The 16,923-nt window shown below is 42.1% G+C and overlaps 1 protein-coding gene across 1 annotated transcript in view; it reads left to right on the top strand.

The window, feature by feature from the left end:
- Positions 1-16,923, top strand: part of LOC112109441 (tensin-3) — a 352,165-nt gene that overhangs the window by 62,328 nt on the left and 272,914 nt on the right. The window lies entirely within an intron of this gene.

Below are 16,923 nucleotides of genomic sequence, written 5' to 3'. Positions count from 1 at the left end.
ACTGAGGGGAGACATTTTTTCTCCATAGATCTTAATAAATATCAAAAGTTTCCTCTACAGTTACCTTGCTATTTGATATTTGTCAGGTCTACAGGCTGGACTATATAAAACATTAGATAAGCAGTTCTCAAACTGTGGGTCGGACCCCAAAGTGGGTCACAAACCTGTTTTAATGGGGTTGCAGGGCTGGCATTAGACTTGCTGGGGCCAAAGCCCGAGCCTCACCACTTGGGGCAGCAGGACTCGGGTGGACTCTGGCGTCGGTCCCCCTTCCTGGGATTGTGTAGTTGTTTTTGTTGTTAGACAGGGGTCACGGTGCAATGAAGTTTGAGAACCCCTGCATTAGATTAAACCACGCATTTAATCATTTAAGAAACTATTTGATTTTCAGCAACTTGGTTGCAAGTGTTTTGGGCTTCCTTGGAGTCAGAGAGGAGGCAATTATGCTGGGACATCTTTGGCTTGAAAGAACCACAGAGCATGTGAAATTTGAATAGAGATGCTACTCAATGCCTAAGAGGAAGAGTTCCAGAGCTGAGACCCTCTATTTTCATAATGTGACCCCATCAAAGGTAGTTGGCTTTGATGGGGGAGAATGAGCAACAGTCTATGGAGCATGTTGGTAGGTAGCATGAAAAAGTTGGATTATCAAGAGGTTTTTGGGGTTGAAAAAAGATGGAATTGGGGATCTTGTGGGGGAAGTAGTAGTGTGTTGCACAGGGAGGAGGAGCTGGAAGTCCGAGGAATGGAAGGATGAAGTGAGAAGAAAACAGAAGGATCTGGTTGGGTTGGGAAGGAGGAAGGTGAGAGGAAGAAGGCGAAAGCAAAGAGACTTGGACTTCCATAGTCCCTTTGATCGTAGAATTTCAGTACTTAACAAACATTAATTCACCTTCCCAGCAGTCCCTGTAAAGTAGCTAAGTATGATTATTCATTTGACAGAAGGGGAAACTGAGACACAGTTTTAGCTATTTTTTTTTCCTTTTTAGTGATCTGAAATAAAAGTTGCATTTCATGTGTTTGTGGCTTGAGCTAGGTGCTCAGTTGGTAAATGGATGGGTTTTTGCCAACCCTTCAGATTCTACCTGTGATCTGAAAGGCAGGATCTGAAAGTAAGATTTCAGGATAAAACCCTCAGAGATTTTCTTTCTGACTTGCACATCATCACCAGCAAGCTGGGTGCAGCTGAGGTGTATGATAAGTATAGTTAGAATGCAGTTACGTTACACAACTCTGTAACCTGAGTTAAACACGTTGCATTTGAAAATGTGCAGCAAATGTCGATCTGTTTCTTTAGTGTTGAGTTTAATGAAAAAACAACAAGGAGTACTTATGACAACTTAGAAACTAACAAATTTATTTGAGCATAAGCTTTCATGGGCTAAAACCCACTTCATCAGATGCATGGAGTGGAAAAAAACAGTAGGCAGGTATACATACACAGTACATGAAAAGATGGGGGGTCAGTGCTAATGAGACAATTCAATTAAAGTGGAAGTGGGCTATTCTCAACAGTAGAATACCAAGGGAGGAAAAATCACTTTTGTAGTGGTAATGAGCCCAATGTAAATAGGGTGGCCCATTTCAAACAATTGACAAGAAGGTGTGAGTAACAGTAGGGGGAAATTAGTATGGGAAAATTAGTTTTTGTAGTGACCGTCCCACTCCCAATCTTTATTCAGTCCTAATTTGATGGTGTCCAGTTTGCAAATTAATTCCAGTTCTGCAGTTTCTCATTGGAGTCTGTTTTTGAATTTTTTTTGTTGAAGAATTGTCACTTTTAAGTCTGTTATTGAGTGTCCAGGGAGAATGAAGTGCTCTCCGACTGGTTTTTGAATGTTATAATTCTTGATGTCTGATTTGTGTACATTTATTCTTTTGCGTAAAGACTGTCCAGTTTGGCCCATGTACATGGCAGAGGGGCATTGCTGGCACATGATGGCATATATCACATTTAATGAAGTTACTCTAGATTTACACTCATGGGTGGTGTGTGAACCGCTGGCTGGGGTAGGCTAGCTCCCAGTCCGGCCCCTTCGGCCTGAAGCACTGCTCCCCGCGCTGGAGCCCAGAGCCCCCCCATAGCGGCTGCTGGCCCCTGCCCCAAGCAGCGCCCCCAGCCCCGGAGCACCAAGAGGGCAGGTGGTGTGGCTCCAGCCCCGGAGTGCCGGGAGTGTGGGCGGCACGGCCGCAGCCTCCCCAGCCATGGAGCATTGGGAGGGAAGACAGCGTGGCCGCAGGCTCCGCAGCCCCGGAGCGTCTGGAAGGGTGGCGGTGCGGCTCCAGCCCTAGAGCACCGGGTGGGTGGGTGGGCGGCATGGCCCTAACCTCCCCAGCCCTGTAGCGCCAGGAGTGTGGGCGGCGCAGCCCGATCTGGGGCCAATACACCGGGGGAGCCACAGAGCAGGAAGCGGGAGGGGGAGTCTGGGGGCAGAGCATGGGTGGGGCCATGCCTGGCTGTTTGGGGAGGCACAGCCTTCCCGAGCCTATGATACCTGCCATCCGTGTTTACACTGATGAAACTCACAGGAGACTTTGTCTCTTAGTTAATAAGTGTGTTCATGATAGGCAGTCCAGAATAGAATCCAGCTGTCCTGTTGCTGTGTTGGCTTCATAGGATAACAGGAGCTAATTAAGTATTTAAAATCATATTTTTTGTCATGAAGTGAGCAGGTGTGGTTGACAGCAAGCAGGGAGAAGATTGGTTGAGTAAGGAGGTGCCATATTTATGTAATCTCTTTTCTGAAAATAATCAGTTTAACACACTTGCCCAGGTCATACAGCTATGCATTGACAGAGCAAGGGATGTATAATCATTTTATAAATGTGTCCATAGTATCTGATTTCTGTTTCCAGAAATGCATTAGACTCTTAGCTTAAGCATGAAGATCACATTCAACTCTCTTGCATTATCCTGGCTCATTCAGATAGCTGGCAGGGGAGGACTCAAGTGTGTAGGCCTCAGGCTAGTAGAAGCTGTTGCTTTCCTGGATGAGTTGGAGCAGACAGCTCCAATTATCAGCATTCTCTGCTAGTCAGCCAGAGAACAGATTTGATGTCATCTGCGAAGACAGCTGTTTTTCTGCCTCCTCTGCTAGAGGAAAGGGGCTGGAAGGGAGTGGCTATTAATAAGGGAGGTGGAGTTCATTATGAGAGAAGGCATTATCCCACCTCCCCAATATACTTAGTGAATTTTGTAAATGGATATCGTTAAGGGTGGCAAGGAGGCAGCTGAGCATGATTCAAAACAACCTGTTTCAAACAATCCAAGGGCTTTGGCTATAAAAAATTGATGATGAATAGAAGTAAATACAATTTGATGGCTGTCCTGATGCAGACATGTTGTTTACTATAACTCAGCATGCTTCACCAATCAATTATCTAATCCCCTGGGAGTACAGAGAAAGCATTAGATCATATACTTCAGCTGAACATTATCTAATGCATTAAATTTAGTATGAGAGCCCTCTGCAGCTTAAAGGCAGAGGCTGAATTCTCGCATGACCAGCGCTCAGCCTTGCTCATGCTTCACTATAGTAATGTTCCACTGAAACAGCTTGGGCTACGCTGCTTTGCCATGAGGATGCCACTGCCAGGGCCTGAACAGCTTGTGCGGTATAGCACTAATTCTGCCAGAGCTCAAACGGTAGGGATGCTAGACCTACTAATCTGAGAAAAGTAAGGAACGCGGAGATCAGAATAAGAGGCTTAGTTTCCTGTTTGTTGCAGTGCATGGCAAGTCCGCTGCCACCAAGCTAATACTGATCCCCTGTGAACATTTTAAAAATTGATGCAAGTTGTAGCAATTTTGTTGGACAAACAATATTTTGAACCATAAACACTTGGTTTTGTTATTTTGTTTGTTTATGGATTTCAGTAGAAACGTAACACGACCTGCTGCCCAGCTCCACCGTCCGTCCTTGTTCAAAATTCTCATCAATGTCACTGGGAGTGTTTTGTCTAGCAAGGACTATATAGCATAGAATTCAGTCCCTGGTTAATAACAGCAGAACACAAATATGTATGTATGAATGCTCCCTGCTCCAATAAACCATGTCATCATTTAATAAATGCTTTGTGGTGTATGTCCTCAGGGTGGAGGGATCGCTAATCTCATAATATGAGAGAAAAAGGAATAGGTGATGCATTAAAAAAATTGTTGTTGGCAAAGCAAAATGTTATTCATCAACATGCTCTCACAGGTTCATTTTAAAAGACCACACAGAAAAACCGGGAAAAAATACAAAGATAAATAGATTACCACAAATCCTCCAATGACCAGTGAGAAGAATGTAATTGTATTCTAGGATAGAATTGGTAACTTTGCACTGTAGATTCGGGAGTGGCACTAAAGTTAACTTCTAAAGGAGACATGAATATATGATCTAAAGAATTTATTTGTGGTAGTTAATGAAATAGTTTTGTTTGACCTGATTTATCTATAATGATTGTGGCTTGAAGTGACATTTGCAAGGGAGTAACAATGAAAACCCAGTTGCTAAATACACAATTTCTAGCTAGTGTATTATAAAATTAGAGATTTTTTGAGCCAAAATACAGCTTCGTTTTCTCAATGTAGAAAAAAATGCACACAATACAGTATTTTTAATGGCCTAGGTTTTCCCAGTTAGTCTTGAAATAAACATTTATATAGAGAATAAATCCTGAGTACCCCTGTTTAGTGAGATTCAGTAAAGGAATAGATATTTATATCAAATAAATAAAAAATATAGTAATATATTAGTTAAGCTTGCTTCCGTTAGTATATGTCATAAAATACAAAATTTCAGAAACAAGGAAGTAAATAAGTTTAAGAACATATACTTCCTATCATATATTAAAGTTGTAAAATTCCAGTCACACACATTTTTCAATATAGTTTCATATGCAAATCACTATCACTAATAGCCTTGTAATCCATACAAAGAATACACATTTAAATACAGCTGCTTATGTAGTGAATTCCATGCTTTTGAGGTGTAATATCTTTTTAAAGCATATTTCTTCCAATCTCAGCTATACACAGGGGAATGGACTGGTAGAGAGAGCAGCATGGTGAACAAGTCTTGGGTCACAGACATTGGCAGTCCTGAATTTATCTCTAGAAAAGAAGGACTTGTTTCTCTGATATAGACGGTAGTTCACTGTAGTGTATCCTAAATACGCAAGAGCAAACATTTAAAACACATTATCCCCTTCAGATTACAATTCAGCCCCACCTCTGAGATTTCTGATAAAGTTGATATTTTAGCTGAAGTCCTGTTCTCCACTATTTCTGTTGTGGATCACATGAAGGCATAGAAGTGCCACTGTCAGGTAGTATATCACTACTTCCATGGATTTCTAAAAGATCTACTGTTGCTCTCAAGAGAGATGAGGAAAAAGAGCCATCCAGTGATTTGTATTGTCTTTGATTATGAGCTTTGAAAAGGGCTAAAATATTTTGTGAACCAAATTTAGAATCTAACATGCATTTTCCTCACCATTGCTTTATCAGAGATACTAATGAACAACCTATTTCTATGGCAATGTTAGAATCACCATTTTCATTCAGCTGGTCACACACAAGTTAAAAAGTCTGTAATATGTTCAGATTTAGTTATTTTCCCTCTCTTCCTTTGCAGAAGAATTTGAAGGTTTCTTTCTGTTCACTGAGACTATCCCAATGTAGGTCTTCTTATACTTTCTGATTAATTGATTTCTCTGCTCTGTTTGGCTAATTGTAAATATGATCACACAGGCCCTGAAAATGAAGAAAATCAAGATTTTATTTTTATTTCCTTAAGAACAAAAGTGATCTGTATTTTTTATTGTCTCTCCTACCCTTGTAATGAAGCTCTGTTTAATGGAATGTTTTTTATCTTTAAAGAAAAAAATGGTCTTTGATCCTATAGGGTGGTGTTAGCTTCCTAGAACCGCCTTTAGGGAGCATTAACCCTGCAGACCCAGAGGATAAAAAGCTTTAACAAGCATGTAAAAAGCATTTTTAAACTGGGCTAATTCTGCAAGGGAGATGTACTTAAAGTATTTTGATGGCTTGATTAGTTTTGAAATTGCCCAAAGATTTGCAGAAGCTTTTCAGGTCATGCAGGAAGAAAAATAAAATCCTTTAACTACTGTTTGTAACTCGAAGAATACGTGAACAGTTCTGGTGAGGTTGTTAGCTAGGCCCTGATTTACACTAGAGTTAGGTTGACATAAAGCAGTTTATGTTGACCTAACTCTGCAAGTGTCTACACTAAAATGTTGCTCCTGCCAATATAACTCACCCACTACACCAACTTAATAACTCTACCTCCATGAGAGGTATAGAGTCAACGTCTATGTAGTTAGGTCGACACAGTGTCAGTGTCGACGCTGTATTGTTTACATCGACTGTTGTTGCCTTCCAGAAGCAATCCCACAATGGCCACCTTGACAGTTAAATCTGTGCAAGTGCTCTTGGTGAGGATGCACATGGCCCACACGAGGAGCGTAATGTGGACATGCAAAAGCAATTTAATTACTGCAGCGGCTGTACGTTGCTGTAACTTGGGTTGACATAATTTTGTACTGTAGACATACCCTAGAAGTGTGGCATTTCCATGCAGTATACTTTTTGGCCACATATTTTGACTGGAGGGCTTGAGTCCAGAGGCTGTAAGACTAATGATGGGAACTACCTGTGAATGTTGAAAGGAAATTCTTTCATCCCTCTTATAATGACTTTGGTGAATTTTTTCTCCAGTAAAATAGATTTCAGCAGGTTTGTGTGGAAGTCAGGTAGTAAAATGTTTATAATCTAATAAAGTGGAACTTGGGGGCTACAAACCTTAGTCATATGAGAAATCAGTGGGCCATCACATGAGTCAGGTGCAGTATCAGAATTAGAGCTGAAGGAATGCAATGTTTACTTGTTGGTTAAATTCTCAATTGTAGGATTCTCAAACCAGGGATTTAAGTACCTATGAACCTTAGATACAATTTACATGTAATGCAAAATCTCATGATTCAGGGTATAAACTAACCCACTAACTGACTTCTTTTGTGGAAAGATTATTTCCCCATTTTTTTCTTAACACTTTCCTGTTAAGCCTCTGCATACTGGAATAGATGGACCATTTCTCTGAAGTAGTATGGCAATTTTTACATAATTTAATGTGCACCACAGGATTTTTATGGTGGTTAGCTAGAAGAACCAAACTCTTATGAATCAGTTAATTTGAAAGACAGATAAGTTTGTTGTGGAAGCCTGATATTAACCTTCTAAAAATGATAATCTACCTTTCCCACAATTGTTCCCTATTGAATCTTTAGCACCATACTCTACAATTTGCTATAACAATATAGCTCTAGAAGCTTATAATTTATTTTCACACATTTTTTGAGTCTTGCAGTGTATAAAATATGAAGGTAATAAACTGTACCTTCCCAGGAAACTATAATGATTTCAATAGTAATTATACTTACAAAGAATAATGCTAATTTAAAAAGAGCTAACTCAGTCATTGAAGAGGAAAGGTTCATGTTATTTTCCCTTAAAATTGAAGTGATTAATATTGTGAACTTTAGATTAGATGATGATTACTATAGCTTTGAATCAAAATTCTCAGAAATACAGGACTATTTTAACACACATATGTCTTGTTTATTACTGCTCTTAGCAGCAGCTGTTATGCAAGTTGAGATAAGGATAATCAAATATTCTTCAGGGCAGAAGCAGATTGCAGGCAGGTAAGAGAGGAAATTTTCCCTTCTGTACTGCACTGAATAATTGGCTAGGTGAATTTTAGATTTCAGTTATGTCCTTTTGAAGCACCAGGCAGTGGCCCATTTTGGAGGTAGAGTACCAGACGTGATGAACTGATGGCATAACCTGCCATGAAACACACTATATTGTTGTCATGTTTGTTTTTTCCACCAGGTTTTACTGATAAACAGCTCTGTCTCATATTGTTATTGAATACTGATGGTTTATGATTTTTCCAATTTATCAGTATAATTTTTGCACTATTGAAGTTAGATGACCATTTTTTCTTTTAAGCATCATGTTTACATTTATAATTTAGGGAGAAACATGGGGCTAAGTATAACATCCAGCATACAGATAATTGCTTCATAAAAGAACATAGTACCTGAGTCTGCTTGACTAAAGCCTACGAGAGCTTTGCCATTGATTTCAGTGGAGCAGAATGTATGCTCACGCTCAGAGTCTAACTGATGGCCACATGTGGGATTGGGATAGGGTGACCAGATGTCCCGATTTTATAGGGAGAGTCCTGATTTTTGGGTCTTTCTCTTATATAGTCTCCTATTACCCCCCACCCCCGTCCTGATTTTTCACATTTGCTGTCTGGTCACCCTAGATTGGGAAGGAAAGTTCCCCTAGGTCAGATTGGCAGAGACCTGGGGAATTATTCACCTTCCCCTGCAGTGTGTGGGTGCAGGTCACTTGCTGGGATTATCTGGGTATATCTCACTAACTCACTTCATCATTTCCCTGCCATTGCAGGGTCCTTGAGCACTCGTGCACTGTCGTCCTCACTATTCTCTGGCACATAAGAGTCTAGTCTCCTTTGGTCTCATTTCATTTGTTGGGCTAAATGTGTAGACACTGGGTGATGGTGGTGGCCTGTGATATATGGGAGGTCAGATTAGATCAGGGATATTTAGACTTCAATGGTTCAGGAACCAAATTAGCGATCAACATTACCCAAAAGAGCCACAGTCATGAATTCATTGTTTCATTTACTACAGTACTATATATTCCTATTTAAACAGTATGATGGGGAAATATTTAGTTTATTATTCTCAAAACAAAATGACTGACCAACTATTATTATTTTATTAACACAATTGGTTAATAACAGTAAAAGCATCCTGATTGGTTAATAACTTAGGTTGGTTAATCATTAAATCACACAGGGTTTTAATATCATGTGCTGCAAGGAGACGTATTAAAGAGCCACTTGCGGCTCTCAAGCCTCAGTCTGAGTATTGCTGGATTAGATGGTCTAGTGGTTCCTTCTGGCTTTAAACTCTATGACAGGGGTAGGCAACCTATCGCATGCATGCTGAAGGCAGCATGCGAGCTGATTTTCAGTGTCACTCACACTGCCCGGGTCCTGGCCACTGGTCCCGAGGGGCTCTGCATTTTAATTTAATTTTAAATGAAGTTTCTTAAATATTTTAAAAACCTTATTTACTTTACATACAACAATAGTTTAGTTATATATTATAGACTTATAGAAAGAGACCTTCTAAAAACGTTAAAATGTATTAGTGGCACGCGAAACCTTAAATTAGAGTGAATAAATGAAGACTCGGCACACCACTTCTGAAAGGTTGCCGACCCCTGCTCTATGAGAATGGGGCCTTATATTTGTAACCAGAAACTATAAAGCCTAGCCTGCCTGTCCCACACCCACAGAGGTACTAGCTTTTAACTCACCGAAAAAGATGTGCAAGTATGATTTTTTTTAAATACATTTAATAAGGTGAAATTAACAGACCATATGCTCAACTTCATTATTCAATTGCACTGCCTTACATCACTGCACTTCCCCCATTTCATGCCATTAGTTTGTACACTGCCTAGCCTGTAAGTTCTCTGAGGACTTCATACTTGTCTGCACAGCACCTAGCTGGTGCTCTACAAGCTGTTAACTAATAATAATTGCCCAGAGCCAGGAGCGACAGACGCTGCCTAAAAGTGGGGGGGGGGCACCAGCACCCAAACCATGGCCCCACCCATTGCATTGCCCCTTCCCCCCGAGACCCCACCCTTGCACCACCCTTTTCCCCTGAGCCTCCACCCCCATGCCACCCCTTCTCCCTGAGACCCCCGCCCCCACACCACCCTTTCCCCGAGGCCCTGCTCCTTAACAGTAAAGAATTCAGATATGGGGGCATCAAGAAAATAGGAAAATATTACCTCAAAATTGTTATCCTCCCAATATACTCAGACATTCATTTTTATTTTACACAGACCTCACAAACTCAACTAACACCAAACTGATTGGAAATCACAGTTTTCCGAAAAGACAAAAAGACCTTAAACGATTTACATCCACTACAGTTGAAGTTCACCAGCACAAATTCTATGCACTGCCTCAAAGTAGAACTGAATGCATAGGTAGGGTTGCCAACTTTCTAATTCCAGAAAACTGAACACCCTTGCCCCGCCCACCCCTTCCCTGAGGCCCCGCCCCTTCCTGAGGCCCCACCCCCACTCACTCTATTCCCCCCCTCCCCCCTGGTCACTTGCTCTCCCCCAACCCTCGCTCATGTGCTCATTTTCACTGCAAGGCCCAAACAGGCATATTTATTGTTTTGACAGATGTATTATGCTAAGTTCAGGTTTTATTTGTTACAGGATGCTAGAGCTGGCAACAAAATAGTCAAAAGGGATAATTTAAAAAAAAATGAAATTTCACAAAGATTTTCATGATTCTTTCCCTCCCCTCTTCCCATTTTTCATAACCAGCTCCATGTTTTTTGTTCACTAAAGTTAATGTAATTTTATGTGTGGAATTAGGACCACGCATTATCACAGCTGCAATGGGTCCATTAAAGGCCCACTCCTGAAGCCCAAATACAAATCCATAGAGTACAACCACAGAAATGCACACCTGTCCAGATAACTATATAAATAAATCTGTAGCAACTGACTCCCACGGCTACATGCAGATACACACGTGTATTCATGTGTACACATCTAGCATGCACTAACACATATACTTCCACATTATTTATTATTACAATTGTTGAGTGCCTAGAGACCCCCCAACTAAGATCAGGGCTCCAGGGTGGTAGGTGCTGGACATACACATAAAAAGAGAGAGTCTGCAACAAAGAGTTGATAATGTAGCTAGACAAAGGTGGGGAGAAATGTACGATACATTGGCTCTTCTGCAATTACTGGTCAACAACATTCACTTTTTAAGAAATAATACATTTCTGTTAGAGTTCCCTTCTCTCTTAAAAACTTGTTATGAAATGAATACACACATATTTTATGCCATCAATTATTTTTGTGCGCAAGTCAACAAAAGAAATAAAAGTCAAAGTGTTAGGCTGCAAATTTTAGTGTCACAGGTATACACACATGCGGCAATACACGCACCTCCCTACACTAAGAAACAGTCTTTTACATACATACAAGGAATGCATGCACACACTTGCCTACCCAGAGACACTTTTCCATACACTTTTCCAGGGGCTGCCTAAATCACCCAGCCGGGAAGGGAGGAGGGTGGGTTGGATGGGAAAAGATGGAGTGTGGTGGGGAGGAGAGAGGATGGGGAGGGAAAGAGGCCAAGGACGAGAGCAGGGTGGGGATGAGAGGGGGCAGTGAAGAAGAGACGAGGGGTGGGGGGGCTATGTTGGGGGATGCAGGGGGAGGCAGAAGGCTACAGGTGCATGAGGATGTGTGGGACACAGGGGTGTATAGGGATATAATGGGAGCGCAGCAGTGTATGGAGGTGAATTGGATGCAGGGGTGCGGGGGCTGACGGACATGGGGGTGGCAGCTCTGGGAGGTGGAGAGAATGGGTGGGCGAGCACTGTAAGGGGTACAGGGCTGGGATGGGTAGGTGTGGGGGGCAGGATGGGATGGGGGAGGGATCCAGTGAGAGGGATAGGGGGCAGGGATGGGACAGGGAGGGTTACAGTGAGGGGAATGGGGGTGCAGCCCCATTCCCAGCACTCGGAGACAGGGATACACATACCTCCAAATCCTGGGTGCTGGACCGCGGTTCGCAGCAGGGCACACAGCGCAACTCGAGCCCAGCCACATGAGGAGCGCAAGGAGAAGAGGGCCGGGCAGCAGCAGGAGAGGTGCACGCTACGTGACCCCTCAACAGCCACCTGCTGAGCACTCGCAAGTCGTGCTAGTTCCTCCCCTGCCCTGACCCAGCCAATGGGAGCTGCACCTGCAGGGTGGGGGGCAGAACACACACACCCCTGGCAGCCCCTAAGGCAAGGAGCCAGACATGCCGGCTGCTTCCCAACCTGGGAGCCACGCGGCATGGAAGCTAGCAGGGAGCCTGCCAGCACCACTGCATGGCGCCGCTAACTGGACAGTCAGCGGCCCGGTCAGCAGTGCTGACCAGCGCCACCAGGATCCCTTTTTGACCAGACACCTGGTCACCCTATGCATAGGTCTTGCGCTGGTTCTGTGTGGAGAGAGGAACTTCACCCCATTTAAATGTGTTCTGGGCAGGGGTGCTGGAACAGAGGGACCAGGAGACTCTGCCCTCCCACCTTTTAGCGGCCATAAGGGCGAGGGACAGGAGGAGGGGGAAGAGAGGAGCACGGGGGCGGCGGGTGTCGCATGATTTTGAAACTACCATAGCCTAGAAGCTGCTCTAATTTGCAACAACTGACTGGAGTCACTAGGAGGTTATAAGCCAGCTGCGACTTGCTGTAAAGGAACAAACCCTGCACTTCATCCCTGCCACCTCACTTCATCATGCTTCCTCTCTCTGCTAGTGCTCCCTGTGCCAGTGGAGACTGGCACAGGAGTTGACTCTGCTGGCTTTACACTAGTTGAGAATTCCCTCCAGCTGTATAATTGGCCGGCTGTGCTGAGTTATGTTCTCTTTGCACTGCTCAGGGGGGCACGAAGGGGCTGGGAATCTGGCCCAGAATATTTAGAATCCATTTATACTTCCCAGTATCTAGAGAACCATAGAGAAATTGCTGTGGCAAAACTGATGCCTTTACCAGAGTCCACCCTTACGAGGCATCCTCCTGTCTTAAAAGATGTCCTTGAAGTACTGAGTACAGTTCTGCTCCACCATTATTAGATCACCTATATTCTTAAGCAACTGTCCATTATGGTCTCTGGAGTGGTCACTTAAGACAGGTTTTCACTGGATAGGAAAAGTACTGAGAAGGTAGCATCTGATTCAAGGCAAATATTTCCATGATTTATGAACTTTCAATGTGTACTTTTCATTAGTCATAGAGCTGATGGATGCACTTCCTGTACAGAGCACAGGACCACAGAGCAAATGCTATTTACTAAGCTCTTATGCCTATGCATTTTTGATATTTCTCCTCTATTTCATCCTGGGGCGGGGGGGGGGGAGAGGGGGGGATGAGGTGAAAAGATGCACTCAGAGAAACAAGATAGCAATAGTCAGAACCTCTCCCACAAACTTGTCCCAGAAAAATTAGTTTCATATGTAATAAACATAGTGTGCTACATCTGTCCCAAGGAGGAATGCTCGATTGAATCTGACTCCAGTTGTAAAACAGCTTAGTAACTGGTGAGATTGCTAAAATCCTTAATCACATTTTGTTGGAGGCTCCCATTTCTCCATGATTAGTTTACTAATGTGCATCTGTGGCCCCCTCAGCTGTTCACTTTGTTCATTGCTCTGGCACACAGCTGCTGCAGCTCTCCTTGTATCAGTTCATTTTCTCTTTCTTTCTCTCTGTTCTCCCGCTTCCTGACCCCTCCCGCCTTCCTTTTTCTTGTCTGGGTGTGTGGCTTAATATAAGAGGCTTCCATTGGTGACTTTGTTGTATTGAGCCACCTGAGTCGCTGCACTGTCATGGGAGCACAGAAGAGAAAGTTGGGCTGGAAGGTTTCTGCATGATCCTGACCCGCCCCTGCCATCCCCGTCCCCCCACATTAGCTGTTTCCATGAGCAGCTTCATTAAGGACTATCAATGGCTGAGGGAAGAAATATGCATGGATCTAAATACGGCCAGAGAAGCACATGCTTTGCCTGTTTGGTGTTTTAATGCAGCTGTGAGAATACATCTACAGTGGTAAGAGGTGGATTAAGGATTCTGGATGCAGAAGGATTATAATAAAAGAATCAAAACGCTGACCATTTAAAGTGTAATCGTGTGTGCATATGTGGATTTTGGCTTTCCAATGTTTATGTCAATACTTTTCATAGAAAATTAAATTAAAGATGAAACTCACTCAGCTGTAGTCAGATGCAATCTCATTTTTCTAATATTCAAAGGACCAAATTTTGTTATTTGGATGCGTGCATAGGATCTCACTAACTTTAAAAAAAAATTAGTTTACTTCTTATACGTGCAGGATTTCAGCCTTTGAGATGACAAAGCCAGTTCATTAAACAAAGAAATGTAAGCTTGTGACAATGAGTTTTCATTATACAGATTATCCTTTGACTCTTTTCAGGCACTTCTTGTGCATTTGACTCACACGGAACAAGTGCCAGTTTGCCAATGGGATGACGATGAGATAGAAAGAGAGAGAGATTTTTCCAATATCTGGAATAATGACGACTCTCCTGGGCCTTTTTTAATACAAGCCCATGTATTTTTTAAAACATGAGGATTTGTAGAATAAAAGTCTGAAGGGTTGATGGAACAAAAGCTGTGGCCTAAAATATGAACAGCCAATAGTATTTGATATTGACAAAGGGAAAAGTGAAACATATGCAAATATTTACTCTTGCTAGCTTGGGGAAGAATAAATTACATCCCTCTGAGTCAGCTGTTTCCTGGGGGAGCTTCATCTCAAGTACAGAAGATGGTCCCTTATGACTTGGCAAAGGGAGGGCAACTTGAATTTCCACAGGGGCACAAGGGGTTGCCCAGGGAATGCTTGAATCAGCATGAATCTGGCTGCCCTGCTCACTGCCTCTGCTTAAACAATGCCACACCACCCACCCATATGCAGGGCTACCAGCTTTCATGGGAAGAAAGATTTGAAACTGGCTCAGGGTCCAGGAAGCCCGGGAGAACTTGGATTATCATATGTGTTACATTTAAAACTCTCTGTGTCCAAGCTTTTTCTGGTTGGAGATCAAAGTTTTTCACTCCCTTGTAAAATAAGGCATTATTTCAGATACTGGAAAACAGAAAAGAGCATAAACTCTGGCAAATCAAGTGTAAAAGTCTAATTTAGGCAGGCCAAAAAAGAATTAGAAGAGCAACTTGCAAGAGACACAAAAACTAAGTGCACCAGCCTGCCAAACAATCAGTGGGGCCACTGGACAATCGAGGGGTTAAAGAAGCACTCAAGGAAGATAAGGCATTGCGGAGAAGCTAAATGAAGGGTCGGCATCAGCCTGCACCACAGGTATGAAGGAAATTTCCAAAGATGAGCCGTTCTTGTTAGGTGACAAATCAGAGGAACTGTCCCAGATTGAAGTGTCAGTAGAGAAGGCTTCGAAACAAACGGATACATTAAACAGTAATAAGTCACCAGGACCAGTTGGTATTCACCCAAGAGTTCTGAAAGAACTCAAATATAAAATTGCAGAACTACTAACTGCTATGTAACCTATCCGATGAAATTAATAGGCAGCAAGTTTAAAACAAAGAAAAGGAAGTATTTCTTCACATAATGCACAGTCAATATGTGGCACTCATTGCCAGGGGATGTTGTGAAGGCTAAAAGTATAACTGGGTTCAAAAAAGAATTAGATCAAAAAATAAAAAGGCATCTTTTGAATGATAAAAAGGCATCTTTTAAAAAGTGGAAGTCAAATCCTAGTGAGGTGAATAGAAAGGAGCATAAACACTGCCAAATTAAGTGTAAAAATGTAATAAGAAAAGCCAAAGAGGAGTTTGAAGAACGGCTAGCCAAAAACTCAGAAGGTAATAACAAAATGTTTTTTAAGTGCATCAGAAGAAGGAAGCCTGCTAAACAACCGGTGAGGCCCCTGGACTATCAAGATACAAAAGGAGCACTTAAAGATGATAAGAGTCATTGCGGAGAAACTAAATGAATTCTTTGCTTCAGTCTTCACGGCTGAGGATGTTAGGGAGATTCTCAAACCTGAGCCGTCCTTTATAGGTGACAAATCTGAGGAATTGTCACAGATTGAAGTGTTACTAGAGGAGGTTTTGGAATTAATTGATAAACTTAACAGTAACAAGTTACTGGGACCAGGTGGCATTCACCCAAGAGTTCTGAAAGAACTCAAATGTGAAATTGCAGAACTATTAACTATGGTTTGTAACCTGTCCTTTAAATCGGCTTATGTACCCAATGACTGGAAGATAGCTAATGTAATGCCAATATTTAAAAAGGGCTCTAGAGATGATCCCAGCAATTACAGACCAGTAAGTCTAACGTCAATACCAGGCAAATTACTTAAAACAATAGTAAAGAATAAAATTTTCAGACACATAGAAGAACATAACTTGTTGGGCAAAAGTCAACATGGTTTCTGTAAAGGGAAATCATGTCTTACTAATCTATTAGAGTTCTTTGAAGAGGTCAACAAACATGTGGACAAGGGGGAATCCAATGGACATAGTGTACTTAGATTTCCAGAAAGCCTTTGACAAGGTCCCTCACCAAAGGCTCTTAGGTAAAATAAGTTGTCATGGGATAAGAGGGAAGATCCTTTCATGGATTGAGAACTGGTTAAAAGACAGGGAACAAAGCGTAGGAATAAATAGTAAATTTTCAGAATGGAGAGGGGTAACTAGTGATGATCCCCAAGGGTCAGTCCTAGGACCAATCCTATTCAACTTATTCGTAAATGATCTGGAGAAAGGGGTAAACAGTTAGGTGGCAAAGTTTGCAGATGATACTAAACTGCTCAAAATAGTTAAGACCAAAGCAGACTGTGAAGAACTTCAAAAAGATCTCACAAAACTAAGTGATTGGGCAACAAAATGGCAAATGGCAAATGAAATGCACATTGGAAAAAATAAAATATGATGGGGGCTAATTTAGCTACAACTAATCAGGAAAGAGATCTTGGAGTCATCATGGATAGTTCTCTGAAGGGATGTGCAGCGGCAGTCAAAAAAGCAAACAGGATGTTAGGAATCGTTCAAAAAGGGATAGATAATAAGACGGAGAATATCTTATTGCCCTTATATAAATCCATGGTACGCCCACATTCTTGAATACTGCGTACTGATGTGGTCTCCTCATCTCAAAAAAGATATACTAGCATTAGAAAAGGTTCAGAGAAGGGCAACTAAAATGAT

This window comes from Terrapene carolina, unplaced genomic scaffold (genome assembly GCF_002925995.2).
Source record: "Terrapene carolina triunguis isolate 2854851 unplaced genomic scaffold, T_m_triunguis-2.0 Scaffold180, whole genome shotgun sequence".
NCBI classification, from domain to species: domain Eukaryota; kingdom Metazoa; phylum Chordata; order Testudines; family Emydidae; genus Terrapene; species Terrapene triunguis.
Note: the sequence above shows the minus strand (reverse complement) of the source record. Positions and strands in the feature narration are given on the sequence as shown.